The 18,711-nt window shown below is 43.7% G+C and overlaps 2 long non-coding RNA genes across 3 annotated transcripts in view; one reads left to right on the top strand and one right to left on the bottom strand.

The window, feature by feature from the left end:
• LOC309371894 overlaps positions 1 to 17,453 on the bottom strand; it is a 30,623-nt gene extending 13,170 nt beyond the window's left edge. Inside the window, exons 1-2 of the long non-coding RNA XR_014169322.1 lie at positions 17,146 to 17,453; positions 15,499 to 15,595 (exon numbers count right to left, since the gene is read on the bottom strand). This is a non-coding gene — a long non-coding RNA (uncharacterized lncRNA). The remainder of the gene's footprint in view (positions 1 to 15,498; positions 15,596 to 17,145) is intronic.
• The window catches only part of LOC309371904, a 64,572-nt gene continuing 62,804 nt past the window's right edge, over positions 16,944 to 18,711 (top strand). For both annotated transcript variants that reach the window (XR_014169336.1, XR_014169337.1), the window contains exon 1: positions 16,944 to 17,133. This is a non-coding gene — a long non-coding RNA (uncharacterized lncRNA). The remainder of the gene's footprint in view (positions 17,134 to 18,711) is intronic.

The raw sequence follows: 18,711 nt of genomic DNA, 5'->3' as shown, positions 1-18,711 counted from the left end.
TCTGCTGGCAGCCACCCAGAGTGGCTGGGGAAAACCAGTCGGATGGGTGGGTTATAAATAATAAATTATTATTATTATTTATTTATTTTTATTTATTTATTATTATTATTATTATTATTATTATTATTAGCTGAGGATATGTTTGCCCCATTTATGGGCAGGGGCGAATTTGTCACATCCCTCCTTGCCTAGAAAAAAAAAGTACAGGCAGTATTTTCCTTTTTCTTTTTAAGTAATATTTATTGAAGTTTCGAAAGATTACAAAAATAAAGAAAAAGAAAAAAGAAAAAACAGAAAAATAAAAACAATTAAAAAACAAATCAATCTTTCCATAACTTATCTTTCATTTGCTTGTTTCCTTGACCTCCTCACACCTCCCTTTTTTGTATTCTAGTTCAATTAACTATTTCAGCAAATCCTTTCCATCTTTGCTTTTGTCTTAATAATTTATCTTAATATAATGTAACTTTACATTCTCACCAATTAACAATCCATTTTTACTTAATCCTTTATAACATTTCTGCTAAAACCACATAACTTCATTCCAGCATCCATCTAGCATTCCTTAATTTTACTATGTTTCTGTAAATAAACTTTAAATTTCTTCCCATCTTCTTCCACTGACTCTTCTCCCTGGTCTCGGATTCTGCCAGTCATTTCCGCCAGTTCCATATAGTCCAGGCAGTATTTTCCTATGGGAGAATGTTATGGCCTGAGGGCAATTTTACTCAATGAGGAGAGGTGGTGATAGACTATTTAAATCTGTTCTGCCCTGAATTCTCCCTTCTTAATCAGCAACAACCCTCTCATCCTTTTTCAATGTGGGCCTACAAGTTGGTCTTCTGCTTTCCAGGGGCTGAGTAGATATATTTTTGGGAGACTCTAATTTGCTCTGGGTCTTCTCTTTTTCACCTACTTCACACTGTTGAGTGATGTTGTCTGTTGGAGTGACGTTCCTTCAATTTGGGTAATTGGCATATAGTTTGGACAGGTGAGAAGATTTCAGAAAGGATGGCAGTCTTGGGTTGTGGGCATCTTTTAGTCACTGTTGTCAGGTATGGCCTGTGGGTACTGGGGACCTTTTGACCTGATGGGCACATTGGAGTGAACTTTGGTCAACAAGGCCATATGCATAAATTAAGATACTTTGGAGTTAAGGAACAGCAGAAAGAGGGGGAAGGAAGTCGAGTTTTGAAATGTTAAAATGATTGTAAAATTAATGAAATGTATAAAATTTAAAATCGTAAATAATAAAAAAAGGAATGTCCTCCTGGACATTTTGGTCCTCCAGGAAGAAAGCCACAAGTGGGGTGCCACAGGGTTATGTCCTGGGCGCATTGCTGTTCAATGGCTTTACAAATGACTTGGATGAAGGAGCTGAGGGATGCTCATCAAATTTTCAGATTACACCAAACTGGGAGGGGTAGCAAAGAACTGTTTGTCAGTCGAACAGACTCCCATGAGAGGTGGTGGGCTCTCCATCCTCAGAGGTTTTTAAGCAGAGGTTGGCTGGCCATCTGTCAGGGATGCTTTCACTGAGATTCCTGCATTGCAGGGGGTTGGACAAGATGACCCTTGGGTCCCTTCCAGCTGTACGATTCTAGATGCATCTAACCTAACTTATTTCAAAAGGTTGTTATGGGAATCAAATGAGGAGGGGGAAGGGAACCATATATGCCATCTTGAACTCCTTGGACAGAAAGTTGGGCTAAAAAAAAAAAATGTAATAAAAGAGCTTGATAGAAGAGGTGCCTTAGCTGCAAGTTTCCTGGCAGCAGCATCACTGCAGCTTGCCGGAAGAGGGGTAAGGTGGGTGGGGGCAGCCAGCACCAGTGGCGTAGCGTGGGTTGTCAGAACCCAGGCCAAGTAATTTGCGCCCCCTAACCCGTGGATTTGCACCCCCTAACTCTAACCCCCAGATGTTGCGCCCGGTGCGGCCGGCCCCCCCTGCACCCCCCACGCTACGCCACTGGCCAGCACTGTGCAGGTGAATGCTGACAGGAATGCCCTGCCTTCCTTTTTTAATATATATTTCATTTATGATTTTCAGTTTTATTGAAACCATGCATCGAAAAGAAACTGCAGTCTCTGTTGTGCCTCATTCCTTTTTTATTTTTTTTATGATTTTCAATTTTATACATTTCAATAATTTTACAATCATCTTAACATTTCAAAACTTGACTTCCTTCCCCCTCTTTCTGCAATTCCCTAAATTTGTTTTTTTTTATAGTTTCTGCATATCCAAATTAACTTTATTTGCTCATTTACTCAGCTACTTTAAATACCCTTATAAAACTGCAGGTTATTACAATAATTCTGCCAATCTTCTTATCTGTTTACAGTTTATTTCTAAATACTCAATAAACTATTTACATACATGAATAAATTTCTATACAATTTAGGTAAAAGAAAACCTTCTGGGTTTTTTTAAAATAAAAGTTATTTTGTACATCCTTTTCAATTCATTATATATCATTTCCCAGTAAGCTTTAACCTTACTGCAAGACCACCACATATGATAAAAAGAACCTTCTTTCTCTTTACACTTCCAACACTTATTTGATTTTGATTTATACATTTTTGCCATTTACTCGGTATTAGGTACCATTGATATGACATTTTCATATAATTTTCTTTCATGCTGTAAGTTTTATATCCATATTCCACAATCGTTCCCATGCTCCCATATCTATAACCAGTATCTATTGCCCAATATATCATTGAGGAATTTACTTGCTCATCCTTGGTCTCCCATTCCAATAATATCTTATACATTTTAGACAGCACTTTTACATTACATTCCAACAGATCTCCCTCCAGTTGTGATATTTGTTCCCCAAACCCTCATATCATATCTTTCTTAAATACTTGGTTCAAATGATGATATGGTATCCATGTTGTAAAATTGCCTGATAATTCCTTAAATTCTTTTAATTGATACTTTCCTCTCTCATTTTAATAAGAAATATCTAAAAAGTTTGTTATCTTGATTCCCCCCCCCAGTAAGATTTGCCATTTCTGAATATTCCATAAGTTTTTGTATCCATTCTTCTTTTGCTGGGACTTCTTCCTCTTCTTTCCATTAACATGACAAAAGACTAGCATATTTGTAATACAACCTTTATTAGAATAGAAGAAAAAATATTTAATTGGGGAAGGGGGAACTGGGCCTTGGTGGGGAGAGCTCAGCTTGAGCTGCTGGCCTCACTGTTGCCGCTGCCTGGAAGAGAAAAGAACAGGAAAGATTCTTAATATTTTCATTTATTATTACTGCAAGGATCTCCAAGTGGCATCATTCTCCCACATCATTCTCCCTTCCTCATCCAATCTCCCACATCATTCTCCCTTCCTCATCCAATCCCTAAACTCTTCTTAAATCAGGGAGCTGCCTCCTCCACCCCCAGCCAGCCAGATTCTCTCTGGCCTCCCTGTTCTTCGTGAACAAAGATCAACACTCACCACTGGTGGAAGCACTGGTGGCATCCATCCCCTGGTCCTTCGGCCTCACATAAATAGTTCTTAATTTTATCCTCCTCCCATCTACAATGACGCTTTCTTCCCTCATAAAGTCCAGGTGATGGATTTTGATCGAGCGTCAACAGGAGACCAGCAGCTCTCTCATCCTGCACAGACTGGAACATCTGGTGGCTTCCATCCCTGGTCCCTCGGTCTCACATAAATCCTCTGAACTCTAATCTTTCTGCCATCAACCATCACAGTATCCTCCTCCAAACGGTCCAGGGGATGGATTTTGATGGCACGGCAACAGGAGGCCAGCAGCTCTCTCATCCTGTGCAGACAGCGGGATCTAGGGAAGAAAAGGAAGAAGGTCACAAAATGGATTCTAGTTATTATGTTGGAATGAAGTTATGTGGTTTTAGCAGAAATGTTATAAAGGATTAAGAAAAAAAACAGACTGTTAATTGGTGAAAGGAGGGAAAGTAAAGTTACATTATATTAAGATAAATTACAGGGCAAAAATTGGAAAAGATGGAAAGGATTTGCTGAAATAGCTAACCGAACTAGAATACAAAAAAGGGAGGTGTGAGGAGGTCAAGGAAACAAGCAAATGAAAGATAAGTTATGGGAAGGTTCGTTGTGTTTTTTAATTGTTTTATTTTTCTGGGTTTTTTTCTTTTTCTTTTTTCTTTCTTTTTCCTTATTGTGATGTGTTGGTTTGTTTTTGTTTAATATGGTGTTTTCGATTTTTTCTTTTTGTAACCTTTAAAACATTAATAAATATTATCTATATATATCTATATCTATATCTCTCTATATCTATATCTATATCTATATCTATATCTATATCTATATATATCTATATATATATATATATATATTTCCTCGATACTCTCTATCTCTGCACTGCGAGCCATTTCCCTCAAAGCATCTAAGGGGGCCCTGAGGACAATCTTTAAAAATAATTCTAACCATAAACTGGTTCCCTATGTTTCTAAATCTTAAGGGATAGCAAAAGAAACAGACTTTGGAAAGAATAAGAGATCCAACTTACAAGTAGGATGAAGAAATCTTCATTTTTCCCAGCAAACACAATTCACCCAAACCAACCTGTTTCTCACTCAATAACCTTAAATAGTTGCTGTACCCAAAGTTCTCAGCCAAGTCACTCAGCAGGGGGATGTGTCACAATGAAGGGCATGACACGGTTACTTTAGCTACCTTGCTTAACAATGGGCATTGTTCCCCATAATATTTATTTCTCAAATATATTTTTCAGTGGGTTAAGTGGTTTTATTCAATTTATTTAGAAAAGATCTAGAGCTGGCTTCATCCATCACAGTGCATTTCTGGACAGGACAAGAAACACCTTGCAAACACACACACTTTTCAACATGGAGGGGTCACCAAGGGAAAGCACTTCTGGCCTGGACTATGGCTGCTGTTTCTCACTTAAGAGTTAAAAATAACACCACTCAACACCCTGTAGTAATCTGTCCAGTATTATGATGGACAGGAGCAGGGCTTCACCCTTAGACCCCTGTTACTTTCAGTTTCTGACCAGTGTGTTCCTCATTCCCCTGTTACTTTCAGTTTCTGACCAGTGTGTTCTGCCAATAAACAGCTTTCCTAAGGTTGCAAATAAGTGAAATGTTATGAGTTTCATATTCAAAACTGCTTCCCCCCCACCCCTTACTGATTACTATATATAAATTATACGTCGAACATATAATAACTTACGGAAAGGATCAATAAATGTGTCACCAACTGTCTATAAACCTTTATCATAATCACATCAGATTTTCTTTTGTGAATGAAATACAATGGTTTCAACCAGTTTTTAATAGCCAGTAATCAAATGTAGAGCTTGGGGTACATTAAAAAGGCATAGATCAATTCCCCAGATGTTCAGTTTCCAGGGATTCAATGCCTGGCACCTAGAAACTCATAGCATAGGAGAGTCTGGCACCCACAAACTCATAACAATTCACTTCCTTAAGGGGAACAATTCATATTGTTAAGCAAGGTAGCTAAAGTAATGGTGTCATGTCCTCCATTGTGACACGTCCCCCTGCTAAGTGACTTGGCTGAGAAATTTGGGAAGAGCAACTATTTGAGGACAGTTGCTCAGAAGAAAAGAGGTTTTTCCGAAAATGCAATTGACACAAACAATGAAGATTCTTCATCCCGCTTATAAGTAGGATCTCTTATTCTTTCCACAGTCTGTTTCTTTTGCTATCAGTTAAGATTGAGAAATCTAGGGAATCAGGTCATGGTTAGATAAATTTTTAAAAATTGTCCTCAGAGCCACCTTAGATGCTTTGGGGAAAATATCTAGATCCCATTCCCTGATTATTTTCCCTCTTCTTCCCTAGATTTTGAAGTCTCCAAAGACTCTGTGGGCTGCGGGTCTCCTGCTGCTGAATTTGGAAAATCCAAAAGATGGAGGTGATAAAAATAAGACAAGTATATGAAAGACCATGTGACCAGGGGAAGGATGCCACCAGTGCTTCTACCAATGGAGAGTGTTGATCTTTGTTCATGAAGAACAGGGAGGCCAGAGAGAATTCTGGATCTTTGGGGGGGGGGAGGCAGTTCCCTGATTCAAGAAGAGTTCAGGGATGGTATGAGGAAGGGAGGAAGTGAGGAAGGGAGAATAATGTAAGCCACCTTGAGATCATGGCAATGCACACACTTTTTAGACATGCATCATTTCACGACATAGCATAAAGGTGAAGGTAAAGGGACCCCTATCCATTCGGTCCAGTCGCTCTGGTTGCGGCACTCATCTCGCTTTACTGGCCGAGTACAGTTTCTGGGTCATGTGGCTAGCATGACTAAGCCGCTTCTGGCGAACCAGAGCAGCGCACGGAAACACCGTTTACCTTCCCAACGGAGTGGTTCCTATTTATCTACTTGCACTTTGACGTGCTTTCGAACTGCTAGGTTGGCAGGAGCAGGGACCGAGCAATGGGAGCTCACCCCGTCACGGGGATTCGAACCGCCGACCTTCCAATTGGCAAGCCCTAGGCTCTGTGGTTTAGACCACAGCGCCCTTTCCAGCCTCAGGAGGAGTAAAGGGAGCATTCATGCAACACATTCATGCGCTGCAGCCAATACACTAACATGTTGCGACACACAGTTGGGAAAGCTCTGCTCTAACCACTACACAACACTGGCTCTCTTGATCCAAAGAAAGAAAAATAAGAATAGCATTCTCTCTATTGTTGTTAGGTGGATCAATTGAACCAAGTGGTAGCAAGGAAAATAGAACATGTACAAACACCCCCATGCCCACACACACCCCGCAGACCTGAAAACAAAGGATGGAGGGGGGAAGAGTGCATTTTTTGCCAGCTGGGGGGCGGGATCAGCTTTGTTGAGTGACCTAGCAAAGTCTCTCCATTTCTGAGTGCACAGCTGAGTGGATATGATTTCTGCACTGCACACACTTCCGCAAGGCTCTCTCCTGCAAATGGGATGCTGCTGCAGCTCAGAAGATGCCCTTATCTCGAAAAGCCAAAAGTGTAGAATACAACAAGGCAGAGGAAGAAGAGGAACAACTTCAGAACGATGTGGCTAAGTGTCAGAGGCAGCCACAATAAAAGGAGGGTGGGGGGAGAGAGAGGCAAGGCAGTTGTGATGGAGACTGAAAAGGAACATTGGCAAATCCGACTTTCTCTTTCACAGGTAGCAGAATAGCTTTGAAAAAAGCCGAACTTGTGCAGTTCCCATTGTGCTTCTGTGGGCGGGAAGGGGGGCAGGCCAGGTGGACAGAATCCAAAGATGAACAAGCTGCCTGCACACTGTGTAACTGTCCTTTGTGAAGACTTCCAAGAAACTGTCTTAAAAGGAGGAACGAGCGCAGGAAGGAATACTGATGAGGGACCCTGGCCTAATAAAGAGTGGAAGCAGACACTGTAGGCTGCAACCTACAGATTGCTTACGTAAGGGTAGCATTACCGAGTTCAACAGGATTACTCTGGAGAAAGTGGCTTGACAATAAATATATCTCTCCACGGAAACTGAGGCATTCAGAGGTTTCGCCCCCTGCCACACTCCACTGTTTTAAACAAACACTTCAGAGTACAATTCCACATGAACCAATTTGATAAGATTAATGGAGTCTGCTTTATTGAGTCTAAGGATGGACACCTTGCACCACAGACAAGCTTTGAGAATTCATTCAGGGCTTAACACAGGGGCTCCAATGGTGCCAACGTGTATGCCATTAAAAATGACAAGGGAGAAAACAATGGTTAGGGTGCAGCTCAGTATATAAAGTTTCAGCCAGTAAAATGTTTGCAAACCAGAACCCCTCTCCCCATGTTACTTAAGATAAGCCCTAACCTTTGGCCCTCCAGATGTCTTGGACTACAATTCCCATCATCCCTGACCACAGGTCTTGTTAGCTAGCGATCATGGGAGTTGTAGGCCAAAACATCTGGAGGGCCCGCAGGTTGGGGATGCCTGCCCTAAGCCAACATGGGAGGAGTGCAAGTGGGGGTTGCTATTATCACCATTTCTGAAACAAGTGATGCTAGCCTTGGAAGGAGCTGCAGTCTCCCTCAGAGTGAGGCATTCTGGGTAAAATAGCCGAGAGAGCCCCCTGTCCCCTGATGTGGTTTGCCTTAGCAATGAAAATGCTACAGATTTAGAAAGAAAGCTTAACACCTCTAAGTTAGTCAGTGACTTTCAACTCCCTACCTCCCTTAAATTTAAACTAGTGGTTGTGGAAACCCACAGTGCCACAGGCACTCTCACAACTGCGTTCTCCAGAGCACGTTGTTCTGAGGAAGCACTCCCTTGGCTGTTGCTAGAGTGAGGCCTGGAGAAAGTTGTGGTGGTCCTGGTGGTGGCAGCAGATGCAGCACACTCATGGAAAAAATGAGCCGTGCAACCGGAAAACAATTTGCGTGGACAGGCAGAGTCCCCAGATCCCGAGTGGTCCCCCCCCCGTCATGTGGAATAACGACTCAAGACAACGTGCTATGGGATTAAATTGGCCACAACTTTATTAAATTTCAAATGTGGGTAGACCTTGGCTCAGGCATTGGCCGTTCTCCCTCCCCAGTCCCCAGCCGGGGACCTAGGGAGCTACAGGGTTATCCAGTGTGTGTGGGGGGGATGGGCTGGCTCTGGAGAACATATGTTCAAGCAGAGATATCCGCCCCCGTTACGCCGCTGCCGCAGGGGAGAGCAATGACGACCTTTCGGTGTACGGTCAAAGCCTCCCTTCAGAAACCCCTTTAACGGGGAACCCTGGTATCGCCGCAGCAAAGAGGAAGATGGACTAAAGGATTCCGCCCAAGGCCTGATACCGCCAAAGTTGTGACGTTTTGCTATGGGAAAGGCGAAACCTGCCAATGCAGGGAAATTCCTTTCCGGCCCTTTAACAGCGACCTTGTCGTAGCAGCGCCCACATACCTGTGGAGAAAGGTTAACATGCAAAAGAAGACATTAACTGAGGGTGGGTAGGGTGGGAGAAGCTCTGGAGCCAAGTGAGGATTACCAGGTAAGATCCTCCCTCTGTTGTGTGGGCAGGTAATCCCTCCCCCTACCTGGCCTGGTTTCCCTGGCAACGCTTCCCCCAGGTGGGATTGGACAACTCACTGAGGTAGGCAGAGACCTCCAGGTATCCCACCTGAGGGAAGGCAAAGCCTATGCTGATGGGGCCACTCCAGATCCAGGGCTGCACGCGTCCACGCAAAGGGCGCCCCCCGTTTTAAGCGGGGAGCGGTCATTCCTGCATCTGAGAAAAATCGGCTTGGGCCTGTCTCATTGTTCCATTCACAGTAGCACATGTTAGAAAGAAAGAGAAAGCCCTGATATTCACATCCCTGTAGTAAGCTCAGCTGGACCGGTCTTGCTCAGGCTTTGAGGTCTCAAAAATCCTCTTTGCTATGGTGGCAAGCCATAGCAAATTATCACTTTTGATGATTCAGTTGCCCAATTTACGCATGTTCAATATGTGCACAATCGCTCATACGGCATCGCGCTGAACCCAGAATTGACCCCAAAATGTCACAAATACATCACAAAAAAGGGGCGGAACAGGGTTTTGAAGGTTTTCTCAATGGCTCTTACAGTACCTCAGAACATAGGTAAAGGGGCCCCTGACCATTAGGTCCAGTCATGACCGACTCTGGGGTTGCGGCGCTCATCTCACTTTATTGGCTGAGGGAGCCGGCATACAGCTTCCAGGTCATGTGGCCAGCATGACTAAGCCACTTCTGGCGAACCAGAGCAGCACACAGAAACACCGTTTACCTTCCCACTGGAGCGGTACCTATTTATCTACTTGCACTTTGACATGCTTTCGAACTGCTAGGTTGGCAGGAGCAGGGACCGAGCAACGGGAGCTCACCCCGTCGCAGGGATTCAAACCGCCGACTTTCAGATTGGCAAGTCCTAGGCTCTGTGGTGTAACCCACAGCACCATCTCAGAACATAACCCCCTGTAAATTGGGGGTGGGAGTGGTTGCCTGTTCTTTGTGTTGAGAATATTTGAGTATTTTCTCCTGTTGAAACCGCTTTCATTTGATAGAAGACTTATTAAACTCACTGTAACCTTTCAGAATATAATAGGGGCAAAGCAGTACTGCCCACAGTAAGATTAATTACTGACAGCAAGGGAAATGGGGAACATATTTCCTCATCTGCAACCTCTGCCCTGGCAGCAGACCTGGTTTCAGCATCAAAGGGGAATGTCGGGTATGGCTTTGTCCCGCTTTGCCATTCTAGTGAAAACGTGGCCTTTCCTTACTTCCCATCTGCGACAGACACTCTCTGCAGGGTAGTTTATTAATTATCCCTAAATATAAATAGAAATCAGCAGGTGTGTGAGTTTCTAGAAATGGCACTTTAATTGAATTGCCGAAGAAGAAGAAGAAGAAGAGTTTGGATTTGATATCCCGCCTTTCACTCCCTTTAAGGAGTCTCAAAGCGGCTAACAATCTCCTTTTCCCTTCCTCCCCCACAACAAACACTCTGTGAGGTGAGTGGGGCTGAGAGACTTCAAAGAAGTGTGACTGGCCCAAGGTCACCCAGCAGCTGCATGTGGAGGAGCGGAGACGCAAACCCGGTTCCCCAGATTAGAGACTACCGCTCTTAACCACTACACCACACTGGCTCTCGAGCGATACTTGCACTGGACCATCAGTCGTTACACATGCATGCTCAAAATAAAAACACAAATAAATGTCCTCATACCCCACCCTGCCTTCTTTTAGATTGCTTTTATCCTCACAGGTCCTTTTGCATTTCTTTTTTTAAAAAGACTTACTGTAAAATGGGATTTTACTTCGTGTTTGTCACTCAAGTGGATGATGGCAGTTCTAGTAAAGGTAAAGGACCCATGGATGGTTAAGTCCAGTCAAAGGTGACTATGGGGTTGGGGCTCATCTCACATTCAGGCCGAGGGAGCCGGCGTTTGTCCACAGACAGCTTTCCGGGTCATGTGGCCAACTTCTGGTGCAATGGGACACCGTGATGGAAACCAGAGCGCATGGAAATGCTGTTTACTTTCCTGTCACAGCAGTACCTATTCATCTACTTGCACTGGCATGCTTTCCAACTGCTAGGTTGGCAGGATCTGGGACAGAGCAATGGCAGCTCACCCCGACATGAGGATTCGAACTGCTGACCTTCTGAATGGCAAGCCCAAGAGGCTCCGTGGTTTAGACCACAGTGCCACTTGTGTTTCTATATGAGCTCTACTTCTAGCCCCATGAGGCAGTGGTTATTTTGGAATCCCAAAAATTCAGAAGTCCAACTTGATGCTGGGTAATGCATTTGGGGAGGATTCTAAAATGGCTGTCTCCTCAAAAGGATGAGAGTCGAGTGGTTCCCATAGAGAAGTATCATCATTTGCTTGGGTTAGGATGTGGGAGGGGGAGAAGGATAGAACTTTCTTTATGTATGCTACAGCAGCAGCAAGAATACTTATTGCAAAGCATTGGAAGACACAAGACCGAGACTTCCGGGTTGACGTGATCGGTGTAATGGCGGATTCTCTCCGAGCTCCGGAGGGAATCGGCTCCACTGAGGACAGGTCTTGCCGCGCCGGCGACGCGGGGACCCTCAGAAACCACAGGTGCTGATACCTGTGGACTTGGTGACTCAGCGGGCACCTTAAGCGCCCCCCTCGACAGTCAAAGAGCCTTTTTAAAGGCTGCGGAGAAGGTACGGGGGGTGGCGTGGTGCTGAGAGTAGACCGCTACCTCAGTGGACTGAAGCCGCAAGCCATTCACCGGAGAACGTCAACTTTCTACCTGAAAATTGGATTGGAAACAAACACCCCGTGAGTAGAAGGAAATTTGGACTTTAAAAAATTTTATTTTTAATTGGGCGAACGGGGGGGATGTGCTAAAGGGAAGTCCGCACCCCCCCCTTCATACAGGCAATTGGAAGCAAGGAGCAAAAACCTAAGATCGGAAAAAAAAGATCCCGTGTCTATTGAGACCGATAAGAGATTCCATTAATTTTTGAGAACAAGCTTTTATCTTTTTAAGTTGTGCTGGAGGGAAGAGGTGAATTTTGGAAACTTTTGTGACCCCCCCCCCTTGGACCTGGGAGCGTCCTGCATCAACTTAGCCTGCAGGAATTGGAGTTTGACAGCTGTCAATTGAGCTGTCAGACAGTTGAATAAAGGACAAAATTGTATTACTATATATCTCTTTGGTTTAAAGGTGTTACATATAAGCAGATGTGATTTGAAACAAAGTAAATAAGCAACAGGGTAAAGGACTGCTGGCGTAGAACTCTGAACAATGGCAACCCCCCTAGGGGAAACCAGTGACATTACAATGGCTGCAGAAGGAAAATTACTAGCAGAAATAGAGAGAGCTTTTTTTCTCGTGGGAATTTTGCAAGAGCAAGCCACGGAAATGGACAAACAACTTACGTCCTTGAGTTCTAAAACAAGCAACCCTGTTGACGGAACTAAAGACTTGTTTTTGAAAGTCTCCGCAGCTGAACCAGAAAGGATATCCTTGGAGTTGGTGGAAAAGGAAGTCGGAGGAGGGAAAGTGTGGACAAAAATTTTTGAACAGAAATCTATGCTGCCAGGAAACAAAGAAACCCTTTGGATTACAAAACATGAACAGACGAGACTGAGGAGAAAAGTTAAGGAGGAAGTCCCCGGAAACCATGGAATTTTGAAATTTAAAGGAGTAAAGAAACACAACTGGGACTTCCTCCTCTTTTCTGGCCTTGACCATTTGGAATTTGAGGGACTTTTGGTAGAACCCTGGCAACAAGTTTCTTCAATAAGGTTTGAACTGGGAGAAGACGAAGCAATCGTGACAGATATTTTTCGAGACCTGAAGACCAGCAAAGAGGACTATTGGCAGAAAAGCCAGAGAGAGACTGAAATGGATTTGAGAGCGGTGGACGTGAGGAATCCTGGCTAGGAGTTTTATGGGAGGAGAGTTATTTGGGAAGGGACAGATACCCGGGCAGGGAGGGAGGGGAAAACAGATTCTTAAAATTTTTAGGACTTTTGGTTATTGTAAATTTGATTCATATTTTAATATAAAAAAGGGGAAATTTATAGTATTAAAATCTCGATTGATCTTAGAAAAAGGATCTATCGCATATAAGAGAATAGGATAATAATATTGGGCCTAATAGGGAGAATTAAGTTGGAAAATAATGAGAATAAGCTTAGAGAGAGGAATAAGAACTTGCTGAATTAAATAGGGGAAGTGGGATGTATGTGGGGGGTGGGGGGAAGTCATATGTGTTGTTTGTCTTTATAAAATGTGAAAACCCAATAAAAATTTATATATATATAAAAAAAGGAAGACACAAGACCTACCCACTCTGGAAGAATGGCAGATGCAAGTAATGGACTACATGGAAATGGCGGAAATGACTGGCAGAAACCGAGACCAGGGAGAAGTGTTGGTGGAAGAAGATTGTAGTTAATTTAAAATTTATTTACATTTACATATTGTAAAAATTTTGAATGTTGATGTCATTGAAATGCGCTGAAGGAGTTCTAGCAACAAGGTTAAAAATAAGATTGGATTGATAATAGATAAATTAAATGGATATGAATTTGCTGAAATAATTTTTAAAAGGGATACAAAAAAGGGAGATGTGAGGAAGTCAGGAAAATAAGTGAATCAAAGAGGAGAATTTAAAGAAAAAGGGATTTTTGTGTTTTCTTTTTAGTGTGTTTTTCTTTTTCTTTTTCTTTTTTTCTATTTTTTATATATAAGTAAAATGTTTGTATTTTTGTATTTTGTAACTTTATATTTTTTGTATGTGTTTTTCCTTTTTCTGTTTGTTGTTATTTCTAAAACTTAATAAAATATTATTGGGGGGGGAAAGGATGTGGGAGGGGGAAGGGGTGACGGGGGAAAGAAAACAGAGCAAAGGGAAGTGGGGTAAGAGTAACTGGTGGGGAAGGAGGAGAAACTAGCAAGGAGGAAGGAAAGTATCAGACAAGGATCAGGGAAGAAGGAGAAGTAAACAATTTATTAGTGTGTCTTAGGGTAAAATTGAGAGAGGAGAGCAGCCAGTTTCTGAACGGCCTTATCCCCACACAGTATAGATTTTAATGCTTTAATTTCCAACATACCCCAAGTGATCTACATACAGGTCCATAATCAAGAGACAGAAGAATGGAAGCTGCTCTTCACAAACGCTGAAATGAATCTACAGTTTTCTTCAAAACACCAATGCCCCATGGTCACATGGTGGCAGCAGCAATGAAAGGGAATGAGGGAATATGTACCCAGCAACTGTAGAAAGACAACAATCTTTCACCCAACGAAAGAAATGCATAATTTTCACTGGGGGAAAAGCAAGGAAACCCCAACCTAGTGCAAACCTGGTTGGGAGGGGAGAAATGGTTTCCAGCCCTAGTCCACCAGTGACCCAAATAGCTCAGTGAAGGCTAACTTAAGGGTGGGTGGGAAGCTCATGGGGCAAAATGCTCCTGAACTCCAGTGTGGGAAGCTTCTACTCCCTCACACTCCCATGGGATCCACGAAGATCATGACATGTGCAAAAACTCTTGTCCACCATTGCTCCTCACCAGCCATGGGCAAAGGCGTTCCAGGACCTAATTTGGCCTAGAATGCAGCTTCATTGGGTGGGGGTGAAGGTTACCAGATTTTTTTCAATGAGTCCGGGGACACTTTTTGAGTTCCTACTAAATAGATGGATTTTGTCAGGGGACTGATTTGTAAATCCGGGGTCTGTCCCCGGGAAACAGGGACATCTGGTAACCTTAGGTTAAGTGTGATTATGTTACAGTAGAAGAGACTGCATGTGCCATCAGAACCTTGTGTGCCATTTCATGCAAGACTTTTGTAAAAAAAAAAAAAAAAAAAAAAAAAAAAACAGCATGGAAAGCTTATTGCCGAAGAGAGAAGCTGCTGTTTGTTTTTAAAGGTGGCTTTCCTCATATCTTTGGTGGTATAATAATAATACCACGGCTTCCAACAAAGATGAAAGATACACTAAAATGTCACATATTAAAAACTTCCCTGAACAGGGCTGCTTTCAGATGTCTTCTGAATGTCAGGTAGATGTTTATCGCTTTGACATCTGATGGGAGGGCGTTCCACAGGGCGGGCGCCACTACCGAGAAGGCCCTCTACCTGGTTCCCTGTAACTTGGCCTCTCGCAGTGAGGGAACTGCCAGAAGGCCCTCGGAGCTGGACCTCAGAGTCCGGGCAGAACGATGGGGGAGGAGACGCATGGAAAAGCATGCATGCAAACTCTTTTACATACTTATAAGTCATCTATGAATCTTTGCTGGCACCATGTTCGTTGCCAGTTTTCTCAGGAAGTTGTTCCTATGAAAGGCTTTACTTCTGGGGATCAGGAAATTTTTAATTTCTTTCCCAATGTAAGCATTTTTAATGTGTGTGTTTTTTTGGGGGGGGGATCATTGTGGAGGAGAAAAAGTAGATTGTTTAGCAGTCTAGGCTAACCTACATTTCTTTCTCTGTCATTTCTATAACTCTTTACCAGACAGCCATCAATTTTTCATTCAAATTATTTCAGATATTTGTGACTAACCTACATTCGTTCAGTTCTGGCAGCTCTGGATTAAACTCGTCTCTGGAGAAGATATGTATATCAAATGTGTAACATAATTCTCATGCAAACGTCTTATCTGAAAATGAATGGTCAGGAAAGAAATATATGTTTTTTTCAAAGATTATCACAAAATTGTTCTATTGCATAATTTTAAAAATGTGCCATGGAACCAGGGGGTGGGGGGGGGGGAAGCTGGGATTTGTTCTTTCAAATCCAGTAGCAACATGATCATAGCTTGTGCTCTCCACCCACTTGTTTTAAAATAGCACAATGCTGAATTCCACCCCTGTACTACAAACATTTCAACATAAATTAACATGAATGTTATACTTCTGCAGATGAACACACAGGGCCATTTCATGCATAGAATATGCATTTCCGGAATAAAATGCGCAATTAAAAGAAGGATTTATAAGTGGTTCAGTGGCAGTACAGTGAGCAAAGGAAAGTGTCTGTAAAAAGTGTGATTTGCCCATAGGAATCCATATAATCCAGGACACCGAGCAAAATTTTGAGTGCTAAGTGGTCCCTCCCTGATGCTTGAGTAAAGAGAATGTGAGAGGACGGCAAGCTTGCACTGAAAACCTCATGGAGCAACATCTTGAGGGGGTGTTTTTAGCTCCCCTCACCCACCTTTTGCTTTGGAAGCCTTATAAGAAACTGCTGAAGGAGAGGGCAATAGGGAACATCAAGGGAGGGGTGTTTCTAGGACTAAAGAGAAATTCCCTTGTTATTTTTGCATGCTTTTTTGTTGTTGTTGAGTGCTGCATGCTTTTTAAGTACAGTGGTACCTCGGGTTACAGACGCTTCAGGTTACAGATGCTTCAGGTTACAGACTCCACTAACCCAGAAATAGTACCTCAGGTTAAGAACTTTGCTTCAGGAGGAGTACAGAAACTGGGCGGCGGCGGTGCTGCGGCAGCAGGAGGCCCCATTAGCTAAAGTGATACCTCAGGTTAAGAACAGTTTCAGGTTAAGAACGGACCTCCAGAACTAATTAAGTTCTTAACTCAAGGTGCCACTGTAATCTTACTATATTTATAGTATTGGAATGTACCACATTTTTCCGTGTATAACACGCCTTCGTGTATAAGATGCCCCCCCCCCTATTTTGGGGGACTCAAATTTAAGAAAATATAGTTGTTGAGCTTTTTTGGGGGGGGCTGGAATGCAGAAAATCACTAACCCGGATGACATACGCTCAGAATCGCTCATGTTGCAGAAGCCAACTGCCGTCTGTCTACTTGCCAACAGCAGCCGGAATTTGAACACCCAACTGCCGCTGCGGCACCCAATCCATGGCAGCCGTTGCCGCAGCAACCAATCACCCATCAAATCACCCCTGACAAGCTGCGGCTCAGAGCTGCAACCAATCATCCTCCCCCACAACGCACTGCCTGTCCTGTGTATAAGATGAACCCCGTTTATTAACATTATTTTTGAGTAAAAAACCCCCTAGTCTTATACATGGGAAAGTACGGTAATTTTTTGGGATGTTCCATTTCCAGTTGATTTGCAATGCTATCGGCAGTGGGGAGGACTGCAGGGCCTGCTCCCTTTCAAGGCCTTCACCAGCCGGCCTAGTGGGTGGGGCCCAGGCCCTCACACTTCCAGGTGCTTACTTACCCCGGGAAGCCAAGGAACCATCTGCTGCAGAGAGGACTGCAGGGCCCATGGCATGGGGCTGGACTCACTGGAGTGAACTCCTGGGGAAGTGATGGGGGGTGTTCTGCTGTTGCTTCCCTGCTCCAACTGCCCATGTGTTTTGAAATGTTCTTTCGCAGTTGGTGGCATTTTTGTTTTCTTGCTCTGTTCCTGGTGGGTTGGATGTTTGCTGGGATTGGTTTAGTTTTTGTCAGGAATGAGCCAGCTCCTAGTGAAACTCCGCAGCCAGCTGCAGAACAGAGAGAGTTAGATCTGCAGCCGGCTGAACAGTGCCCAGTGCCCAGTGCAACTGCCACAGGCTTTGGAATGCCGGTTGCCGAGGGAACGACAGAGAGTGGGCTGGAATGCAGCCAAAGCTCTCTGGAAGATCAATTAGGCATGAACAGGTCTGTCGGAACCAAATCAGGTTGGAGTTAAGTCAATAAGTCCCAAAAGCCGGCAAATGGTGAGGGGGTTGCTAGACAGGAAGAAAAACCAAAGACGTAAGAGTCGTAAGTTGAATATCTTCTGTAGATCCCAGAATGACTTTTTAGAAGGGTCATCTGAGTAATGATGCTGGATGCTTTGTTTAAGCCATCTGGAGCTACCCGTTGTTTTTGACAATAATGCTTCTTTTTAATTACCTACACCAGGCATGTACAACAGGAAGATCACAATTTAGTGGTCGATCGTGGGGATCTAGCAGGTTGATTATGGGGTGTTCTGTGGTGATCCCCAAAAGGAGCTTAGAAATTGTTTTGCACCTCCTTTCAAAAAAAAAAAAAAAGGCTAACAAAAGCTCAACAGTTCTGGGCAATAACAATGGGTAGATCACTGCCAATTTTTTAATACTGGGAGTAGATCGCAGTCTCTTGGGAGTTTTATGTGCCTGACCTACACTTACTGTGTTATCAAGCTGAGAACCTGTACTCCTGACAGTTTTGGTATAATTGTATTCCCCCCCCATCTGTTTTATTGCCTATTGTATTGTTTGTACTTTGTTCTCAAGGGAAGAGGGTAAGGGCTGCCTGGCAGTGTGGCCCAGCCAACAGAATGTCTGGGGCAGGTTCCACAGTGGGGGGAGGGGAATGAACTGGGACACCCGATCTCAGTGATCATGGGCTGGACGAGGAGTTACGCTAAGACCAGACCATGTCATAACCTAAAAGGCAGGTTTAGTCGTTTGAAGACTATCCCTGCCTCTGGGTCTGGTTTTGACCAGAAAGATACTGGAATCAACAAGGGAGACCCACATGACCTCAAGGTGCTGCTGTGCATTGCCACGTCAATTATTCATAAGATCACTGCCATCCATGACTTGATCGTGGATGGAGGACTTGATCTGACATGTGTAACAGAGACTTGGTTGGATGAAGCAGATGGGCTGGATCTTGCCGCTGCTTGTCCACCAGGTTTCTCTTAGGCACAGCAACCCTGGTCATAAACCCCCATCGTTTAGCCCAGACACTGAGGTCCAGCGGTGAGGGCCTTCTGGCGGTTCCCTCCCTGTGAGAAGTTGAGGTTACAGGGAACCAGGCAGAGGGCCTT

The sequence above is a fragment of the Podarcis melisellensis genome (assembly GCF_964234715.1).
Source record: "Podarcis melisellensis genome assembly, chromosome: 6".
Taxonomy (NCBI): Eukaryota; Metazoa; Chordata; class Lepidosauria; order Squamata; family Lacertidae; genus Podarcis; species Podarcis melisellensis.
The sequence above is the reverse complement of the archived record's forward strand: the minus strand, read 5'-3'. Positions and strand labels throughout refer to the sequence as shown.